This window comes from Sminthopsis crassicaudata, chromosome 5, assembly GCF_048593235.1.
Source record: "Sminthopsis crassicaudata isolate SCR6 chromosome 5, ASM4859323v1, whole genome shotgun sequence".
Taxonomy (NCBI): Eukaryota; Metazoa; Chordata; class Mammalia; order Dasyuromorphia; family Dasyuridae; genus Sminthopsis; species Sminthopsis crassicaudata.
The window spans coordinates 284,297,228-284,320,328 of record NC_133621.1 but is presented as its reverse complement, the minus strand read 5'-3'; the positions used below and the strand labels follow the sequence as shown (position 1 = coordinate 284,320,328).

The window sequence follows — 23,101 nt, the reverse complement described above, 5'->3', positions numbered from 1 at the left end:
TTCATTTGGTGAATAAAACAATCCTGTGAGGTGGGAACTATCATTTTCTCTGTTTTGAAGATGAGGAAACCAAGACAGACAATTTAAGAAAGTTGTCAAGAGTTATATAAATGTCTAAGACAGGATTTGAACTCAGAGCTTTCTATTTCCAGAGCTGAATTCTGCATTCTATCTACTATGTCACTGAGCTATCTTATTAAATAATGTTATATAGATAACTTAATTGTACTGAATTGAACCAGCATGGTTTTGTGAATTTTATCTTAGATAAATTGCACCAAAACATAAGAGAAAGAGGCAGCTAGAACACATAGTGGACACACTGGTTGTAAAGTCAGAAGATCTGAGTTTGAATCCAGTCTCAGATATTTAGCTGCTGTGTGATCCAAGGCAAGTCATTTAATCTTGTTTGCCTCAGTTTTCTCATCTGTAAAATGAACTGGGGAAAGAAATGGACAACCATTCCAGTATCTGCCAAGAAAATCCCCAATGGATATGGAATACATATATTTTCACATCTCTCCAATAGAATGGAGGGGAGAAAAATTAACTGTAATGTCTTCATTGTGCAAGGAAGGAATGGGAGGGCTAAATTATATTTTCATTATACTTTGACAAATAATTAAAAAACAATTGAACAATAACAATAAAGGAGAGAAATGAGAATTAATCCAAAGTTGGAGTTTGGTAAGGAGAGAGAAAGGCACAGAAGAAAATAAAGGAAGTTCAGAGGGAGAGGGAGAGAAGCAACCCAATTTTGAAATGAACATGTTGAACTCATTATGTATTTTTAAAAATACAAGCTGTATGTAATAGAACTTTGGGTTTCAAGTCTAATTCTCTCTCTCTTTTTTTGCTCTTGTTAAGTGAATGATTCTGTTTTTTAAAGTTTGCCAGGTTAAGAATAACAAAATAACAAAAAAAGGAAAAACTAAAATAACAAACTTAACATTATTGTTTACTGACATGAACTGAATTCTTGCAAGGTCTAAACTCAGATGCTGACCTTGCTTCCCATCTATAACAAAATGAAAGAATTCCCTTCCTCAAATATCTCACAACTCTTTGGGTCTCCTTTGGCCTTCCTGCACTCCACCATATTTATCTGAGCTGTAATCAGTACCATTCTTCCATACTCCAATATATTAAAAACTCCACAATACATCATTATGTTATAATCTCCAAGAGAGCAGACCTGATATTATCTTCATTGAATCTCTATTGCTTTACACATCTATATTGCTTAAGAAATGTTTCTGGATTCTAGCTGAAGTCATATATATACATATATATATATATATATATATATATATATATATATATATATATATATATATATATATATATATATATATATATATATATATATATTTATGTGTGTGTGCATGTGAAAATGTATGTATTTGATATCTCTTTCTCTCTCTCTTTATATATATGTGTGTGTGTGTGTGTGTGTTTTTGTATATACATACATACATTTTCACATCTCTGAAATAGAGGGGGAATAGAATTAACCATAATGCCTTTATTGTGCAAGGAAGGGATGGGAGGGCTAAATCATGTATTCATTAGATCTTGACAAATAATTATAAATCAATCACATCAAGGCACAGATATCAAGTCAAGCTTTGATCCCTTTAAAAAGCAACCTCCTCACTGCTCTGGTGAGAATTATGATTATTAATCATCATTGATTAATTATTGATCCATAGTTGCCCTCCTTTTCTCTAAAGTTCTGATTTTAAAATTCCAGTCTCTTGAAGAATACTATTGATAATGATATTGGATTTTCTTGTTCAAACCCCACCCAGGTAGGGAAGCCGTTTTATTCTTACTCAGGTTTGGTTGGGGATAAATTCTTTGAATAAATTGCCCAGGGCTGGGGATAATTTGGAAGTAAATGACATAATCAAAGTTCAGATTCAGCCTTTCTTTGTAATACTCATTCTTTCATTAATTGTTAACCAATCAAAGTTGGTTGGTGGGGGAAGAAATGATTAGAACCTCTTCTTCCAATGGGGATATATAACTGGTTGAACAGACCATCAACCATGATTGTCTCTGATCTAAGAGAAAGATGGTCAAATGACCATCCTTTTATTAAAATACTGGGTGTTATTAATAAAATGATTAATTTATGTTTCTTAAACCTTTTTAAAGGCCATATTGCAAATTTGTGAAATAAAGAGGTGGCAGTAGAAAGACATAAAGCACTGGCTTTGGAATCAGAAGTCTTGGATTCAAATCCTGCCTCCGTCCCTTATTATTTTGTGAAAGACACTGAGCTTTATGGGCATCAGTTTCTCTCTCTGGAAATTGACCCAGAGAGGTTCTGAGACCCTTTTGGCCAGATCTAATCTTCTTTCATTCTAGCTGATTTCATATAAGATTGCCCTAAAAGCATATAGTTTTCCTTTACTCCCTACCATTTGAAGACTAGATTAAGAAGAGTAACTTTATCATTTGATACAACACTGCAAAAAGCTGCTCACCCTGAAAATGTTAGCTTCCCCCATTAACATTGTTTCTAGACTTTGGTGAGATTAACTACAACCAAAAAAAAAAAATACTCATTAGCTTTTAACGATCACAACAGACAGATATCGTATCTTTAAATTGCTTTCAGAGCCTAGTTTCTATTTTTATAATCAATTTTCTAACTAAACAACATTCATCATTATGAAAACAAATCATGTAAGTCATACACATATTTCTGTCTCCTTATGACAGACATTGATTTAGAAAAGGAGAGAGAAGTTTCAACCTTCAGTAAACATCTGGTCCCCTTAGATAAGGAAATCAGTGTGCATGGCCTGGCTTTTCATACTGGGGGAGAGAGAGAAGGAGAAGGTAAAGAGAAAAAAGAGAGATTTACAGTAAAGGACAACAACAAAAACCTGAACCGCCTAGAAGAGACAACACAATTTATAATCTGTCTCAGGGATGTAGCTCAATTATCACACATTTTGGGATCATCTTTATGCTTCAGGTTATGTTTCCTTTCAAACCAGGATGGTGGGTTGCTGGGAAAATCAATCATCCAGGGGAAAATCAATCATCCAGAAGAAAATCAGATGCTGGTGTGAAAGGGTTAAGGAAGAACAGCTGACTGGTAAATTTATGCCATAATGAAGACTTCCGAGGTGACAGGCCCCACTTCCATTAATCTATTGTCATAGAAAGGATAGATTAAAGTTTAGAAAAATCCTATGTGACCAGGAAAATAGCCGAATCGTTTCAAATGTGGTTATAGAGTACTGGAAGGTGGTCTGAGTCCATAGGAGTTTAGCTTTTCTATTGAAGTCTATTTTAATAATTTTAAAGAATATATGTTGGTTAATAAGTAAGTCCTTCAGAATAGTTATAGAATCATTGTATTGCTGAGAATAGCAAAGTCATTGTTGTCCAATCATTTTAGTCATGTCTCTTTGTGACCCCATTTGGAGTTTTCTTGGCAAAGATACTGGAATGATTTGCCATTTTCTTCTCATTTTACAATTGAGGAAATTAAGACAAATGGTAAAAGAGAGACTAAGTGTCTGAAGCCAGATTTGAACTCAGAAAGATCAATGTTCTCCATTCCAGTATTGGAGATCTATGCACTCTGACACCATCTAGCAGCCCATTTTAATAAGATTATGCTTATTCCCAACCAGAGAACTATTACTTCTTTTGTGCAAAGGAAAATAATGACATCTGGGGCAGAAACTATGTGTGGCAATGTATACAGTATTCTGACCAAGTAGTTCCTCACCTCACTGCTATAAGCAGGGGGGGGGGGAGTTTAATTATCCAATAATCTTGCTGTGGGGCCCTGAATTGTACCTGACAAAACAAAACCATTTTTTTAAAGAAACCAAGGACTGGATTATCTGCCAAAATGATGTGCTATATATAACAAAACAAGTATTTATGTGGCCTGGATATTTTCCTCCCTTTGGTTGCCAAGAATGTTCTCCCACTGAGAAATCGGATTTAAATGCTAGGTCAGATTCTTTTCTCCTTCAATAAAGCTCCCTGTTACATTCTTTGTAATGTTAACATTAGACACACAAATAAGACCTCCCCTACAGGTCCCCAGTTGTTGTTGTTCTTGTTTTTTTTTTTTATCCTCTTCCCTATATTTGAAGTGAATACATTGATTTCAATTAATGCATAAGCATTTATTAAGCACTTACTATATATGTGCCAGGCACTATACCAGAGACTGAGAATACAAAGAAAGGTAAAAGCAACACCTGCCCTCATGGATCTTGTATTCTAAAGGATGTCAACTAATTAAATGCTATTTCATTTCAGGTCACTAGTTCTTCTGTATGAAGTGCTAACACCTACTTTAAACTCATTCCTTTGAAGACTAGATTTTTTTTTCCCCTTTGCACTAAAAAGAGATCATTTGAGTCAAGAAAGATGTTTTGTTTTGTTTTCCTTCAAACTGTTAGTTTTTGTCATTATGGGACTTTTCTTTTAGGTGGTCAAGTCTTTCAGGACTGAATTTGGTCCCTGTTTGCATGAGTACAAAGTGAAGTGAAGTCCCTGACTGAAGAGGAAAGGGGCTGGGGCTGGGAGGATCAGAAAAAGGTATGAAAAGGAGGGTTTTTTTTATTATTATTTTGTTTTGTTTGTTTTTTGTTTGATTGATTAGAAGTGACTGAGTGGCAAACTTGTGAATTTTAGGGCTCCTAGCTCTTCAAGTGATATTCATTAAGTTTCATCTCCTATATACCCTGCAGGATTGCTATGAGGTGCAATAGACAGAACACTGAGCTTGGAATTCAGAAGACCTGAGTTCAAATCTGTACTCAGCCACTAACTGTGTGACCCTGGTTAAGTCACTTAACCCGTTTGCCTCAGTTTCCTCATCTGTAAACTGAGCTGGAGAAGAAAATGGCAAAATATTTCAGTATCTTTGCCAAGAGATCCCCAAACGAGAGCACAAAAAAATCATAAACAAATGAACAACCACAACCAATACACAGCCTGGGGCTACAAAGTCCAAAAAGAAAATGTTCCTGCCCACAAGGAGCTTAATTCTATTGTTTTTACTTGAGAGTATTTTTTGGCCCTGGCAACCAGTTTATTCACTTTCCTTTTCCAGCTTCAAAATTCACTGTTTGAATTAATGATCTATTTTTCAAAGAGGAAGAGAGCAGAAAGTATCCGGTGTGGTTGAATGTAGATTCATCAATCACAAAGCAGGTTGAATTCGGTGACCTCTAAATTCCCTCTAGCTCTCAGATTCTATGAGTTTCTTAAAGAACAGAAGAAATGCCTTGGATTTGCAAAGATTATTTTGGCAACTTGGAAGTCTTGGTCAATTTACCAGCTATTGTTTCTAAGCCCCCAGACATTCTAATGTTGTCAGATTTCTGGGATTCTTCCCAGGTCTAAGAAGCTGTGACTCTATGATTGCTTTATCACTGTTCTTTGAGATTGAGTCTGCCTCATTCCACAATGTCAGAAGGTTACATTTGGAAAGCACAACTGTTTCAGTGTTATGAGCTTTTTTAAAAAAAACCTCCAAATCAAATCCACTTTGTATTGGTTTTATCTGATAGAGTTCTACAGGGGATACCAGAAGGGAAGGATCAAAAGAGATTCAGTGGGAAAAAAAAAGCTTCTTGGTGAAAAAGAAAGTTAGTGTAAAGCATTAAAAAGTTATAATGACATAACTCTTCAACTCCTCTTATCAAAAGTTCTCAGGACTCCAATATGAAATCTCAAGGCTAATATTGTCTCACATTCTATTTGTCCATGGCTAGAGGAAAGCCAGTAGGTTCCAATTGGGTCAGAAACCCAATGGGGGTGTCTTCCAGATCTAAGATCCCCAAGTTCAGCCCAGCCCATTCAGAAAATCACAACTCAGAGACAATATCTGGAAATGAACTAGAAAGTACAATTATAGTTTTGCATGAAAGAGTAAGTGGATACACATGGATATACAAATGCAAACACACAGAAGAAATGGAATGTCATTTCCCACCCTATATATGAATATTTTAGTGATTATATTCTCATTAACATCACACTGTTCAAAAACCTGGAAAGTCCTCCATGAACAAAGTGAAATATACTATATACAAATAATAGCAATGTTCTGAGATGACCAGATATAAATAACTTTGCTCTTCTCAGTAGTACAATTATCCACAACTACTCCGAAGGACTTAACTTATGATGAAAAATCGAATCCATACCCAGAAAAGGAACTGATCAAATCTGAATACAGATCAAAGCATTCTATATTCATTTTCTTTCTTTCTCTCTATCTCTCTTTCTGTCTGTCTGTCTCTCTCACGTAATTTTTCTTGAGGGTTTTAGGGTTTTTATTTTCATTACGGTGGAAGATCTATATTTTCTTTCACATCTTGACTTTTATGGAAATGTTTTGCTAACTTCACATGTGATTTCTTAATTGGGTTTAAGGGAGAGAACTTAGAACTCAAAACTTTTTAAAAAATAAATGTAAAAAACTTGTTTTGAATATCACTGGGGAAATATTAAATAAATAAAATTGCTACTCTCATCTCACTACACTAGCTATATTTGATTTATTTATCTCTTTACACATCCAACCAACAAAAAATATAAGCTCCTTAATAGTTGAGATATTATGCATTTGGTAGAACACTTAATAAATGTTTGTTGGATTGGACCAGTCCACTTCCTTTTCTGGTTAAGCATTTTAAGGACAATGTCTTTTCTGTCAAGTTTCAAACACAAATCATTCCTGGTAACATGTGGCAATGTCTCTTTATCTAATAGAGAAAGGGAGAGAGACCTATAAAGTTATTACCTGTATGTTTAGCAAAAGGGTTTGGCATTCAGTGATGGACAGTGGATAGTGTCAGATCTGAAGTCAGGAAAACCTGAGTTTTAAAATAGCCTCAGATGCTGTCTGACAGATAGGTGTGTGACCCTGGGCAGGACATTTAATCCTTTTGCCTCAGTTTGCTCATGGGTAAAATAAGATGGAAAAAGAAAGGGTAAAACATTCTAATATCTTTGCCAAGAAAACCTCAAATGGACTCACAAAACACTTGCACATCACTGAAAATGACTAAACCAAAAAAAAAAAAAAAAGAAAAATCCTCAGAGTTCCACAAATAGAGCTGGTGTGAGGGGGACTTCACAATTCACTTTGTCCCAAGTTCATGCATTTAGAATGGAAAGGAAGCTTAAAGATCAGTGATATCTAACACTCTTTTTTTTTATACATGGGCAAACTGAGGGTGAGAGAGATAAAGGACCTTACCCAGATAAAGTTAGAATTTGAACTCAGGTCATTGAATTCCAAATTCAGTACCACTCCTCTCCATGTGGGCTAGCCATAGATTAACCTCACTTTCATGGCTATGAAAATAACCATGTCCTATACTTAATGTCATACTATTCAATACTATGTGAGTGAAAGCATCTAATAAATAGTCAACCTTAACACATAATCCTACTTTATGCCCTCTCAGGTCAGACAGCCAATACTGTCTCAGGAAGGAAATTTTAATTTAGTCTTCCTATTTTTAATCATGCAGATGTAGGGAATTGTGATGCCTTTGAAGTTCTAACTTCTGAAGCTCTTTAGACACCATTCTGGAAATAACACATCTATTAGTATAAATTGTAGCTTAAGATCAGTATGGATTTCTGTACTATCTGGTGAAGTCTTTATATATAGTACATGCCAGCAGAAATTCTTTTGGGGGTGGATTAGACTCTATGGATACTGAGGCTCTTTAAAATCTGAATTCTGTAATTTGGGGGGATATATGTATTATACACAGGTATAATACACATCTACTGTTTACTACATATCCACATATGTGTACATTTACACTGACATAAATTTATATGGTCATATATATTCATATATGTAACACATTCACACATATACTTGTATAGGTACATATTGTGCATGTATATACACATATGTATATGGGTATATGTGTATATATATATATATATATATATATATATATATATATATATATATATATATATATATATATATATGAAACAAATCATACATAGCTCTGTTGCTATTCTAGCCCTGTGACGTCAACAGTTCTGAAAAATTCTGACATGGAAACTATCTCTAATAATACAGATTATCAACTCTTTCTACAATCTACAGTCTACAACTCTTTCTGTTATTTCTCTCTGTTTACTGTGTCTCTGTGTCTGTCTATCTGTCTCTCTCTCATCTGGGAGTCCCTGGGGTCAACAAAATTCAAAGTTTATTTTTTATTCCCCAATGTCTAGTATAGTGCTCAGTACACAAGAGTGGTTTAATAAATTTTGGGGTTAATTAAGTATAATAAACGGTACAATTTACAAACGTTGATTCTTGACTCCTTTTTGCCTAATTTTTCTCTACACTTTTATTATCACTAGGTGATAATGGAGCCACAAAAATCTAAAAGTCATTTTATATTTTTCTTTGTCTCATGAAAGGCCACAGAAAATTGTTTAACCTAACTATGAGTTTCTTTATACTGAGGTAGGCTGATCTTCAGGCAGTAACTCCCAGTCACTTCTTACTACAATCAGTTCCAAAGCCTGCCTGCCTGCCTGCATGAAGAAAGGAATCATTTTGTGACGATCTAAGCTATACATCTCCTATACTCTCCACAAGAATAGTAGTCAAGAAACAGGTATTTGTTAAGTGGCCACTATGGACCAGATATACTGCTAAATGTTGAGGATACAAAGAAAGGCAAAACACCAGTCCTTCCTCTCAAGAAACTCATAGTCTAATAGGAAAAATAACTTACTAAGAACTATGTAAAATAATAATATATATTATCATCATATTATAAATTGCTTAAATTATTTATATATAAATATTTATATTGACAATAATTTTATAACAATTGATATTTATATAATACTATTTACACAATTAATCTTTATGCATTTAACATATTATTTTATAACCAATGTTATTCTATATTTATATGATTATATGTTGTTTTATGTGTCGTTATATAATGTTTAATATTATATTATATAATATAGTATAATTACTATATGGTTTATATGACTATACTTGCATACATACAAATATGTATGCATACATACATATATGTATATACATACTCATACATATCTATATATTATACATGTACACATATCACATTGTAGATAATATTGGAGAAAAAGCATCAAGTTTATCAGCTAGGAAAGGCTTCTCGTAGAAGATAGGACTTGGAGTTGAAACTTGAAGGAAGGCAGGAGTTGAAAGCAAATAGGGAAGTGTCAATGGGTCAAAAATGTCATGGAGCTGGGTAAAAGTGAAAAGATAGGTCTAAGCCAGGTTAGGAGGGAATTTATAAACTAAATGAAAATTTACCTTTAATCATTGGGAGTAATAGGAAGCCAGTAGAGTTTAGTATGGATTAGATTAAAAATTTGGCTAAAGTCAAGATAAAGTCTATCCTCATCATTCTTCCATCGATTGAAATCCTATCCAAATTGAGAATGAGGTTAGTCTGTGACATGTTTTTGGTGAAGTTATTTTGAATTTTTTTTTCAGTCATGAATTCCTTTCTATATGTTTATCAACCATTGTTTTAATGAGCTAGTATAGAATTTTTCCAAAGAATCAAACTCAAACTTGTGGTTTGCATTGTTTTCTTTCTTTCTTTCTTTCTTTCTTTCTTTCTTTCTTTCTTTCTTTCTTTCTTTCTTTCTTTCTTTCTTTCTTTCTTTCTTTCTTTCTTTCTTTCTTTCTTTCTTTCTTTCTTTCTTTCTTTCTTTCTTTCTTTCTTTCTTTCTCTCTCTCTCTCTCTCTCTCTCTTTCTCTCTCTCTCTCTCTCTCTCTCTTCCTTCCTTCCTTCCTTCCTTCCTTCCTTCCTTCCTTCCTTTCTTTCTTTCTTTCTTTCTTTCTTTCTTTCTTTCTTTCTTTCTTTCTTTCTTTCTTTCTTTCTTTCTTTCTTTCTTTCTTTCTTTCTTTCTTTCTTTCTTTCTTTCTTTCACATGATGACACTCTTCTCTGGTTCTTCAGAATAACTCCCATTTCCCATAGTCTTTCTTTAAATTTTTTTCTATTAAAATATTTTGGTTTTACATCATAAAAAAAATTCTCCCTCCCAGAGAGTCATTCCAATATTATTTTGATAATGAAAAAGAAGAAAAGGGTGAAAATCAACAAAACTGCTCAATATATTGAAAAATGTCTGAAAATAATTAAGATGTTCCATACCTATGGGCTTTCTGCTTCCACAGAAGAAGCCTTCTGATCTTTGAGTTTTCAGATCTGATAGCTCAGCAACTGTATCTTCCAGTTCTTTCAGGCCCAGAGAATAAAGTTCATTTGGGCCTGGGGCACTTGAATTCCTCTAAGACAGCTGGGTGCTGGCTTTTTTATTTCATTACTTTTCTTGGGTATCATCATTCATCATTTCCAAGTGTAAAAGTCATTGGCCTTTGCAGAGAAAACAGAAACCAAGAAATCAAGACTGGGCAGCTCAGTCTTCTCTCTGTTCTCAGTTGTCATCATTTCATCCACCCCAAGAAAAGATCTTATCTCTCCTTTGACACTTTTTTCTGCTAATATGGTTTTTAAAAAAGAAGAAAGTTGTTGTCATTATCTTCTCCACTTGTTTATCTTAAATCCTGAGTTCATTTTAATATTACTTTTAGGAACCTGAAACATTTTTCTTTTGTTTTTTACTTTTTTATTGTTAAAGCTTTTTATTTTCAAAATATAAATCATTTTCAACATTCACCCTTGCAAAATCTTGCATCTCAAAATTTTTCCCTCTTTCCCCCCATCCCCTCCCCTCTATGGCAAATAATCCAATACACATTAAACACGTAATTTGAAGCATTTTTCTCTTTAAGAAATATATGATGCAGCTAAGAATAACAAAGCCCTGAATTCAAATACTGTTTCAGACACACACTAGATTTATGAACCTGAACAAGTCATTTAATCTCTCTCTACCTTAATTTCCTCATTTGTAAAATGAGAATAATAATAGCATCAACCTCCCAAGGTGGTTGTGATGCTAAAAATATTGGTAAAATGCTTGTGAGTTTTTAGATATTACAAAAATACTAGTGATTAGTCACTTAACCCTGCTTGCCTCAATTTCCTCAGGTATAAAATGAATTGGAAAAGAAAATGGCAAATCACTCAAATATCTTTGGCAGGAGGATCCCAACTGAAATCATGAAGAGTTGGACATGACTGAAAACAACTTAACAATTACAAAAGAAAAGAAAAATTGCTATTTTCATTTTAACTGACTAATTAATTTTTTATTTTTATATTTATATTTTTTAAAAAGATTACACAATATTATGTCATATCCTCTCCTCCATTGTTCCCAAAAGATAAAATGAATAGTCAGTCGCTCAAGTCTTTTCAGATCTATAACAAGAAACCCAAAGAAAATCATCCATTCTAATCCACTGAAACAGACACTAAAATTAGTCATAGGTTCAATTTGAACTAGGTTCAAATTACAACTCTGTAATTAGTACCTGTATAACTTTAGGCAATTTATCCCTCATCTCTAAGATGTGAAAGTTGGAGGAGATGGCCTCTAAAGTTTTTTCCAGTTCTAAAATACCCCAGTTCTTGGAATTTCCAGACCATTCAAATTTCCTATATCTTTAGTCAGAAGATTGTAGGGCCTAGAGTAAGTACTATGTGAGCTCTCTCCCCAATTCATCCCTGCTCTATCATTTTCTATCTTAGTGATATGATTGCCTTCAGTTTCTCTGATTCATATTTTCCTCATGTGAAAATAAGTCTAAAAATACTTGTAAGTCATTTAACTAAATTCTCTGAGTCACATTTCCTTAGTTCATAAAATTCAAACAAAAATATGGAAGTTAATTAACTTTTCTGAGCCTCAATGCCTTTCTACATAAAATAGGGTATAATATAGTATTTGCAAGTGATACTGACCCTCAGCTTTCTCAAAAAATGGGGATAACGATATTTGCGATTGACTTATCCATTTTAATTTTTGGTCTCCTCATCTGTAAAATGGAGATATTAAGTATGCTCAGATTGAGATTCTAAGAGATTTATGCTTGCAAAACCAAAGGGATATGAGATGCAATATTCTGTAACTATAAATAGCTGTGTCTTACCTAGGATGAAACCAGAACAAGATTCCATTGCATAGGAGTACATGAATTTCTAGCACATTCACTCCAATGACACCAGTAATCTTCTTGGGTGCCATTTTACAGGAAGCAAGAGAAATCATAAGAGACCTGCTTCAATTTTTGTCTAACTTGAAAACTCAGGCTATGTTCTTGACTTCCATATCGAATTTTTGCTGTGAACATGATATGTCATCTTAGAACAACAAAAAATGCATGCATGCAATTATTCCAGGAAGAAAAGATGACAAACCATTTTTTTCAATAAAAGTAGGCTTTTGCCTGAGATTGGAAAGAAGTATGAAAAAAAATCAAATAGAATATTTGTCACAAGACTGATGAAAAGGTGATTTTCTTTTTCTGCTCCTCACACTAGACTGATAATGAAATACTTCTTTTTGCTTGGTATCAGAAAAGGGCAAATCATTATGGATCTCTGCTCTAGCTAATAGTCTAAAACAAGAGGATTTGAAAAGAGAGTATTTTACAGCCCAGTGACTCTTTGAATGTAGTCAAGACAATTTAGGGATTTAAATATTCTGCCTGCCTTTTGAAATAGAGGCATTGGCTCTTTGGTAATTAAAATAATATAAACAGAAATAGCACTGTGTTGTATGTGTGATATGTGTGTGTGTGTGTTTGTGTTTAAGAGCTCATTTTCTGTAATTAGGAGCAAATGAGTTGTTGCTTTGAGACAAATAGATTGTTCATATTTTGCTAAAGAAAAGGGGTGGGAGGAGCTTGAAGCATCGGGATATTTCCTAGCATCCTATTTCTCTAAACTTTACTTATGATAATAGAACTATTGATCTACGAGTGAAAGGGTCCTGGAAGCTATCTAGTCTTATTCCTCACTCTATAGACAGGGAAACTGAGGTTTAGTGAAATTTAAGTGATTTGCCCATTTAATAGATAAGGAAACTGAGGTCTACTGAGAATAAGTGAATTTCCCATCTTAATTGAATCTAGGAATAGATTTAAAACTGAAACAGACCTTAGAAGGGATCTTGTCTGACCCCTTAAATTTTATAGATGAAGCAATGGGAATCTAGACATTAAATGACTTCATCAGTGTCATATATATGATTTCATTAATATAATCTTTAATAATATATAATATGTAGGTTCATTATCCCTATAATATATAACAGAGCATATATGTATATACATTTATGTATGTACATATGTTACATGTATAGATGTATATACATTATATATGTGTTCCCTACATAATATCCCTATAGGTTCATATTTCTAAAGTGCTATAAACTTTGCTCCTTTTGATGTCAGTGGCAAGATAAGGCATGATTAAAATGTCCTTTGGGAAAAGAGCATGGCAAATATTTTGTTTCTAGATCACAAATAGTCATTGGGGGGAATCTAATCCAAAAAAAAAAATAAAACAAAACAAAAAACCCTGTAGAAACCTACCTTGCAAAGGAGAGGCATATTAATAACTATCACAGAGATCTTTTTTTCCCCTCTGATCTTATGTATTGGTTATGTGAAAACACTGCACCAATGCAGAATAAAATGGCACGGAGAGGAGGTCAAGAAGTGAGGTCAGACAATCCCTTGTTGAGATTTAATTAGGGCTTCTAACTTCTTGAAGTTTCTCAAAGGACTGAGGAAACTACTTGAGCAACTAACAAAAAATGGATTTGGGGAAAATAGGATTAAAAAAGACATATTTAAAGGGACACTTTGAAGGATCCATGACCCCCAAATAGGTCATCAGTTTGCAGAATTTTTTCTTGAAGGACAAAGTTCAGCCTTTTTTCCCCCCAAGTTGCTTACCAGAATAAATTATAAAAGCAACACCAACCATTCATTTGCTGCACCTTAGAACAAGAAAGATTCTTAAGAGGCAGTATGTTCCTTTCCTCTAAATCAGGGCAATAATTCTCCAACAATTTCAGGAGAAAAAAAAAGTTAATATTTTACTGACATTTTAAAAGGGAGAAATCTCACATTCCTAAAGTTAAGAAGTTATTTCTTGAATTGTACTGAAATGTCTTACATGGGACTAGAGAATAAGAGTTTAATAGTATTCATATAAAATCCCTTTACCCCCCTTAAAGACTGTGATTAAGTTTTCCCTCATCCCAGGATTCTCATCCCTGGGCTAAATAAACACAGTTCTTTTTAACATTTCCTCATAGGTCTATTTCTGAAACCTTTAATCATTTTTTATTCTCTCTTTGGGATTCATTCCAAGTCCTCCCCATAGCACATCTTAGTTGAAAGACCCCAAACTATTTCCCAAGTATTCTACTGCTTTTAAAAATCAAAGTCTGAATACCACTGATAATTAGAACTAGAACATTATCTGTTATCTTACAGTGTTCAGTTAATGTGAATTGATAGTAAAGAAGCATATGCTAAAATGATGTTGCCCATATAAAATATTCCATCAGGGTCCAGAGACAGCAAGATTTCATGATGTCTGATAGGTATATTGGAAAACTTCAAGGGCTCAGCAGGTGCTACCAATTCAGTTGACAAATAATACTCATTGAGTACTCACTGAGGATAAAGCAAAAAATAGGGTACCTGCCCTAGAATAGCCTACATTCTAATAGAGAGCCAAAAAGTATTTAACTCTATATTTACTAAATATATTTTTGTTGTTCAGTTATTTCAGTCATGTCTGAATGTTCATGGGCACATTTGGGATTTTCTTGACAAAGGCACTGGAATAATTTGTAATATCCTTCTCCAGCTTATTTTAATTATGAGGAATCTGAGATAAACAAGAATAAATGACTTGTCCAGAGTCACACAGCTAATAAGTGTCTGAGGTGTCAATTTAAATTCATGAAAATGAGTTTTCTTAATTCCAGGTTCAATATTCTCTTTACGGCATCATCTTCCTTCCCTGACTAAATATATGTAGAATAAATTGAATGGAATCTCAGCAAGAAGGCATTCAGGGGTGAGGAGTAATAAAAGCTTTTTTTTAAAGGTAGGATTTAAGATGAGTTATGAAGAAAACCAAAGTGATGGGGGAAAATATTCAAGTATATAGAATGATGAATGTCAAGAGTTTGGAGGTCAAGTGTCATGAATGGGGAACTGCCTGGGGGCCAGAATAGCTGAATTGTGGAGTGAATAAAGGAAAGCAAATGTAAAAAGATGAGAAAGGTAGGAAGAGGAAGTGTTCTGAATGGATCAACTTTAAAGGACAGCCAAAGGACTTTATATGGGGAAACCATTAGAGTTTATTGAATAGGCTCATCATAAAAGGAAAAGACTTTGGCAACTGAATAGAAGAAAGATTCATGGGAGGAAAAAATGGTGGCGCAAGCCTTATTGAAATGGAAGATTTCATTATTGAATGAAATGGAAGATAAATGCTAAGGAAAGTGGCTGTATGAGTGAAGGGGACTTAGATGAGAAGAGTAGAAATGAGAGAACTTTTTAGGGATAGCCAAGAATATGGTCGTGGCCTGGGAAACACATGATTAATGCTGAATTCTCTGATGTTCTCAATTCCTAAAACCTCAGACATTATGCAGCACAGCCCAAGAGATTCTCAGAGAACCATTCAACATGAAGGAAGATAAGTACAGACAAACAGGGAAACCTAGTTGTGAAACCAGACTCCTCAAAACTATACAAATTTGCCTGGTTGTCGCTGTCCAAACAGCTTAGTTCTATAAGAAGAGAAAAGTGAGTTTGGGACATCAGTTCAAAGATCTTAGCTCTTCATGATTTAATATGCTACTTACCCAGTCTCATGGTAGCAGAGAGATTGATGGACTGATTAAAGCTATCTGCACAATCTTCTGCTTTCATCATAATGTCATCTACTTGAGAAGGAGGAAGAGGAAGAAGAAGAAAAGGAGAAGGAGGAGGAAGAGGATGACTTACATGAAAATAGAACTTAATGTTTTTCAATGTGCTTCTTTTTCATTGATCTTCACAATAATCCCATGAGATAGATACAAGCAACATAATTATGTCTACTTTACAGTTGAGAAAAACCTTTTTTTAAAGAGAAGTGACTTGTTCCTGAGTCACAGAGTCAGCAGATGTCTAAAATGGGGTTTGAACTAAGTTTTTTCCCACCCCCAAATTTAGTATCCTTTCCATTAGCCCCTGCTTCTATAATTATATTTGATTATGCAAAGACAGGCTGTAGGAATTTGCATTTCCTACAAGGTTGAGTATATTTATCCCTATGGATTTCACCTAGGAACAGTACCCACCCACATCTCTAAATGGTCACTTTGAACATGATTGTTGTTCCAACAAAGTAGGTGTCCCTTGCACATTTCCTATGTACCTACTCGATATCCCATTATTTAAGTCACTTTGCTGTAATTTAGTGGACTCACAGAAGGTAAATTTCTCCTATTTGGGAATGTCATTTTTCTGTGTCCTCACTAGTTTCATATGTACAGGGGGTTCTCAAATTCAAGTCATTTCTCACTCCAGGACTTCCATTTTATTGCCTTTCTCTGTGCCTCCCACTATTCAGGGAAGTTTAGTCCATCCGAGGTGTTTTGATTTAAATCAAGGTTCTGATTGCAGCTGGTGGGTTCAGATTATGCACAGACCACATCTCACAAATATAACATGCAATAAAACCAGGACCCAGGGGTTTCTGGCAGAACGCCTAGCAAGGGAAGTAGCTGACATTTTATCTCTCAGCAATGTGATTCTTGAGAACCTAAGAGATTTGTGGGGGTGGGGAGATGGGGAGGGGTGAGTCTTTTTTTTCTTCTTCTGGAGAATCAATTTGAACATTAGAAAGAAATTATGGCAGGTTTGATGTTAGTGGGAATCAACCTTACCAGCAGTCCATCAAAGATAATTTGTCCTAGTCTCCCATTCGCTTAAGGTGGGGAGGCAAAAGTCAGTGAAAAGGAAGGTTTTATCCTTTTTGGACAGTCTCTAGAATAATCAGTAGGAGTCAATGGTCCCTGGGGGGGGGGAGAACAGTGCTTCTCAGGAGCTAAATCTCCAATAGTGGAGATATGGGAGGGAGGGGGAGAAAATCAAATCAATAATGATCACCTTCCGACATTTCTTACTTTTAGGCAATTCCTCTTGTATGATAAGGAAATGAAAACTCTATATTGGACTTCTCCTTGCCATAGAAATATAGCTACTTCCTTCTAGTTTCTGAATCTTTTTTATCTTCTTTACTTCCATTCTTTTCCTTTGTTTCTTCCTTCTTTTCATCTCTTTTCCTCCTTTTGTTCCTTTTATCTTTCCCACCATCTTTCCTTGTTTCTCTCTTCTTTTCTCACTTCTTTTTTACTTTTTTATCCTTTCTTCCCTTCTTTTTTCCTTCCTTCTTTCTTTTGTTTTCCTCCCTCACCCTTTCCCCTTCTTTTTCTTTCATTCTTCTTTCCTTTCTTCCTCACCCTTTCTCCAACCTATCCCTCCTCCCCTTCCATAGGTAAGTCACAGGATTTAAAAAGGGACTGTAGAGATACAAGTTGAGTTAGATATCCTCTACATTCATGTCCTTTCCAGCTGCAAAATTCTACCATTCTACAAAATTTAGTCCAAACAATTTTGAGGTGAACAAATTAAGTAGAGAGGAAAGGAGAGAGAAGGCTGGAACAAAAGTTACAAGATAGAATTTCAGAACTAGAAAGTTCCTCAGATCATCTGGTTTGACATCTTCATTTGAAAGATGAAGAATAGAAACTTTAAATATTTAAATGACTTGCCCAAAGTCACACAGTTAGTTCATGAAAAAAGGAGAGAATTAGAAGCCACCTTCAGACATCCAAACCAATGTTTTCTGTTTCACCCTGGTGGCTATTTACTGTCTGCAGCTGTGGGAGCAAGAGAAGAGAGGAAAAGAGAGGAGTTAGCAGGGAGACTGAGCTAGGGAAATACCACACAAAGGCGGCTCAGACATCACGGCAACAAGATCATCCTAAGATTCTTGACCTGACCTGGCAGAAATGCAATCCTAGTTTTGAGAGCTAATAACCATTACAGCTAAGTTGGCTAAGCATTTTGAGCTCTTTGGGGGTGAAAAAAATGAAAAGAAAGAAATCAGCTCTAAATCCAATTAGAAATAGACAATGTCTCCTGATCCAAAGCCCACACTGAGTATCATTCTTTCAAGCAGAGTGGCCTTCCAGTTTGCCTTGGAAACAACTGCATCCAAACATGGTAATAGACTGTTCACCCCAGGTCCCAGAAGAAAGGGCAGATGTGTTGTCCCTCTGTATTTGGGCAAATAGCCACATTACCTGTTTGACTGGCACACCAGGAAAGACTCCTCGATACCTAAGATTGAATGCCAATTTCTGGATTAAGGATAAATAAAGCCCCTTTCACGAGGACGAAGTACTTAACCACACTTAAATCTTTTGCTTGGCAAGCCTGAGCTGTGAGATGTGGCACACGCATGGGGTGTTGTTCAAAGTTATGTAGCCCATGGCTACCCAATTACTTGTTGACTGGTTGTCTGATTTAACCCATGTATAAAAACCAAGGTCCTTGGGTAACTTTCCCCCCCTTCTTCCTTTGCCATCCTGTTAGATGTATTGGCACAAACCGCTCATCGATGGGGAGATGCTCCAATCTGCATGTCTCAGAAGCTGCTCCCTGCCTGCTTATAAATATGCTGATCAAAGCTCAGATCAAAAGGAAAATACATCTCCATATTCCCACTTTCCTCTTTCCTCCTAATTCTGAAAGGGTCAGGAAGGACTTACATGAGGAAGGTGAGACAGAGCAGACAATAGAGTAGCTCCCTTGGAGGCGTTATGGTGGCTCAAGGGATAAATATTTTCAAAATCAATTTTTTTCTCTTCCCCATATACCAGTAACAAAGCATACCCTAGAATTAAAAGACATTTATTTAATCCATTCTGTTTGTGCTGGAAAGAGGAAACCTATGATCCTTGGACTTTCATGTTGCAGAAAAAAGAGACCATGTCTGCTTTCAAATGATACCTAGTTTTCATTGAAGGGAGGCATGATTTTTTTATAACAAACTATTAAAAATAATACACAAAATTTCTAAAGAATTTCAACAGGCCATTCCCAATAATTGAGAGATCAAAATGAATTGCCTCTTTGAATCGAAAATGAACCAGCATCCACCTCAACACCAGTCCAACTCCTCGGTTGTTTAATTGAAAGCAAAGCTAAAGTTTGAAAATTTTTAATTGTTGATTTTTTCACATCAATATTTTCATCTGTCTTATATTCTCTGCTTGCATTTATACATGCAGAGAAGTATGGCACCACACTGGGAGCATGAATAATTCTCCTAATGACTTGGTGAGAATTAAAGAAATTAATCTGCCTTGAAGTTGTATTTTTGTATATTCGAGATGCTTACCAGGAATACCTTGTTTTTGTTTTGTTTATATGTACATGTTGTATCCCCAGAAAAATTTAAACTCCTCTAGGGAAGGGACTAGTTCTGTTTTGGTTTTGTTTTCCCATCCCTTCCCCAGGTCTACTTGGCAGGCTTGCATCCCCTACTCTTTTCTCCTCCTCTTCCATAAACCCTTTTCTACTCATAGAATCTCTTCATTCCTTCAAGATGCAAAAAACTGAGAACTCAGAAAGATCCTAGCTTAGAAAGGCCAAGGCCATCCACTGTCTTGCCACTGGATTTGGATGACTCCTGAGGAGAGAGTGAAGCTAATTTCTCTACCTCAATTGCCTCTAACTCACACTCAAATCAAGATATAACCCTTGTATTGTCATTGATCCTCTTTGAGAATGAATGACAAGAACAGTTTATATATCTCCTTCTACAGGAAACTTTCCCTGATCTCTCCCTAAATACTAATTCCTAATTACTTTGCATTTAAATTTTGTACATATGTATAGATTGTCTCTGCTAGTAGTAGGTAAGTTCTGAGTGAATTTCATTTGTGTGTCCCAATTCCCTGAGACATAATAGATAACTTATAAATGCTTATTGTTTCATCAGCTTATTTTATCAACTTATATTATCATTATATATCAACTTATATTAATAGTCAGAGTAATACACTCCTGACTGATTTCAGTTAAAGATCCACTAACTTGGAAAAAATGTTACACCTTTAAAAAAAAGGTTATTACATAGTAAACAAATTTGGTATTTTATTTCTAAATTTAATTAACTCAAGGAATTCAGAAGAAAATAATTTATCAAGGGGTAACATAGTATGGATATTGAACCAGTCTTAGAAACAAAGAGGTGGATTCAAGGTTTGTTTCTGGCACAACTTAGCTATAAGTATTGATCTTTCAGTACTCCAAGACACTCTAACACAAAAAGAGCTGGTGACCTGCATTGGTAAAAGGAAGTTTATTACTGGGAATTAATACTGGTTCTCAAAGTGTGGTCTAGGCGCAAGGACAAAACTCTTTATAATGATATGAAAATATTTTAATTTCTAATCCATAGATTGACATAACCCACAAAAGCTTCAGTAAGTGATAGTAGTCCTCAGATACACTTGCATTTAGATGCCATGCAGGCAATAGAACACTGTACATAATGTAGGAAGCACATACCAATTCTGATGGATTAGGAAATGGGGAGGTTGATTCTATAACTAGCTGTAGGATTCTTGGATGTATCATTTACTTTCCTGAGCCTAAGCTTTAACATTTGTGAAAAAGAAAAATAAGTTTATCATGGATTTTTAATTTCGAGGTCATCTAGTTCAAGCCTGGAGGTACATAGAAGAAATTTGTCCAAGAAAACACAGAGAGTAAAGGATGAGAGGAAGTCCTTGAACCAACATACTCTGTCTCCAGAAACAATATTTCTTTTACCATTACATCATTCCAGTTCTAAAGGGCTATTTTATACAGGGGATTATTTCATATAAACAAGGCTATTGTTTTATTTAACTTATTTAAAATAAAATATATTTTTATTTTTATTTATTAAAAGGTTCTAGTAGAAAAGAAGTTCATTAAGAGACTATTTATAATACTGACCCTGTGAGAAGTTCCTCTACTAGTGCTAATCCCAGGCTATCTATTTTAAAACGTTCCTAGAAATTTATAATTTAAGTATTTTGTCTAAAGCTATAGAACTGGCAAGAATCAGAGGCAGGATTGAAGATATATCAATCAACCAATTTACATTTATTAAGTGCCAGGCACTGTGCTAAGCACTGTGGACACAAATAAAGGCAAAAAGGATCAGAATGAAGGAACTTAAAGTACTTGGTTTAGGAGACAACAGGCAAATCAATCTTCCTGATTCTAAGTCCAGTGTACTATCAGTAGACAATCAGCAAACATTTATTAAGCACTTCCTTGTGCTAAGCACTGTATTAATTTCTGGAAAATTTAAAAAATACCTACTTTTATGGAACTTATACCCTAGCCTCCATTACTTTATCTGGCCTTTTGTTAGTTATATTAAGAGAAGATATTGAGCAGCAAGGTGACACAGTAGATAGAGTTCTGGGCCTGGAGTCAGGAAGATTCCTCTTCCTGTGTTTAAACCTAGCCACAGATATTTACTAATTTTGCCTCAGTTTCCTCATCTGTTAAATGAGTTAGAAACAGAAATGGCAAACCATTCAGGGATATTTGCCAAGAAAATCCTAAATGGGCTGAAAATGACTGAATAAGAACAAAGGAGAAGATATTAATTTTCAAAATATAATGAGAGCACAATGTTGAAATTACAATAGCATTACCTGACTAATAGTTTTATGTCTGAAATATTCCAAAAATGAATGTATGAAATAATTTTAAAAGGCATTACTCAAAGAATATCATGAACAATTGAATGGAAGGTTTTTGGAGGCTTAATAAGCAAGCATAACCCCTGACACTTTGAAATTTCAATGCACCTGAGATGTCCATGATGTTGGTACTACATTCAATGCAAGATTACAAGTCATTCATGACTTCTCAGTCTGTGAGAATTGTGTCCATATCCTTAAATAATTGCTTTATTAGTGGTCCACTCCATGACCTTCAGGTCTTCATTTCTGATATGTTTTCCAATTCACATTTAATGGTATTTTCATCTGTGTGATATTCAGTAGGAAACTGATGCAAAATTCCTGCTAACTAGCCAATTGTTCTTCATCAATCAATCAGTAAGCATTTATGTTGTGCTTACTAAGTTCTGAGCACTGTGTTAGTCTCTAGGAGATAGAAATTTCAAAAGAGAGATAGTTCTTATTCCTAGAGGAAGTTATATCCATATGGAAAAATGATTTTGCTGCTAATCTAGAATAATTCATGGTCTTTCATATTCAGAGTTGATGTTGCCCATAGAAGAGAGACTTCTGTCATAAGAACCAAACCTTATTACTGTTGGATTTTTTTGTTTGGTTTGGTCAGTAGGTTCCTTTAACTTACCAGGGCCTGAAGTTGAAGGAGCCGGTCATAGATCCAAGATCATTATGGGAGATCCACCATGCTCTGCTTTTCAATAATTGATTAGATTGCCCCTTTCTCAAGCAAGGCTGGTGAACTAGCTATTAGAGGATGACTTAAAAATTAAGTCTGGGCCTACACTGTGATTTCACTTCCATATGAAACTTCCAAGTGAGAAATTTATTTTACTAATGCAGACTAGCATCTTAGGTACCTAAGGCACTGATAATGTCATTATTTTTGCCAAAGGTCACATAGCTAGTACATACTAGGGCAGAAATACACCTAGAACCCGTGTCTAAGTGATGCCATCCTTGCCTCTCTAGTCACTATACCACAAAGCCTCTCACTTCATGTGAATATTATGACTCACCTGGTGATGAACAATATTCAAAATATAGCCTACAACATCACAGTAAGTGTTGGGAGCAGTCTAACTTTATCATTCCAGCCTTGAAGTTTTCCTGCCAGCAGAATCCAAGCCCCTGACAATATTTATTCATTGCATCACTATTTAATGCTATAGCTGGTTGCCATAGTAATTCATGTCTCCTTGAAACTCCTTTTATGCCATATGCCAGCATGGGATGCAGTTTTAATGGACTGATCAAATCGCCTGGCTGTATCTCATTAGCTCATATAATCTGCA

General features: G+C 34.9%; 1 long non-coding RNA gene across 1 annotated transcript in view; it reads right to left on the bottom strand.

The window, feature by feature from the left end:
- The window catches only part of LOC141544785 (uncharacterized), a 178,793-nt gene extending 168,416 nt beyond the window's left edge, over positions 1-10,377 (bottom strand). The window contains exon 1 of the long non-coding RNA XR_012482800.1: positions 10,202-10,377. This is a non-coding gene — a long non-coding RNA (uncharacterized LOC141544785). The remainder of the gene's footprint in view (positions 1-10,201) is intronic.
- Positions 10,378-23,101: the final 12,724 nt, after the last annotated feature.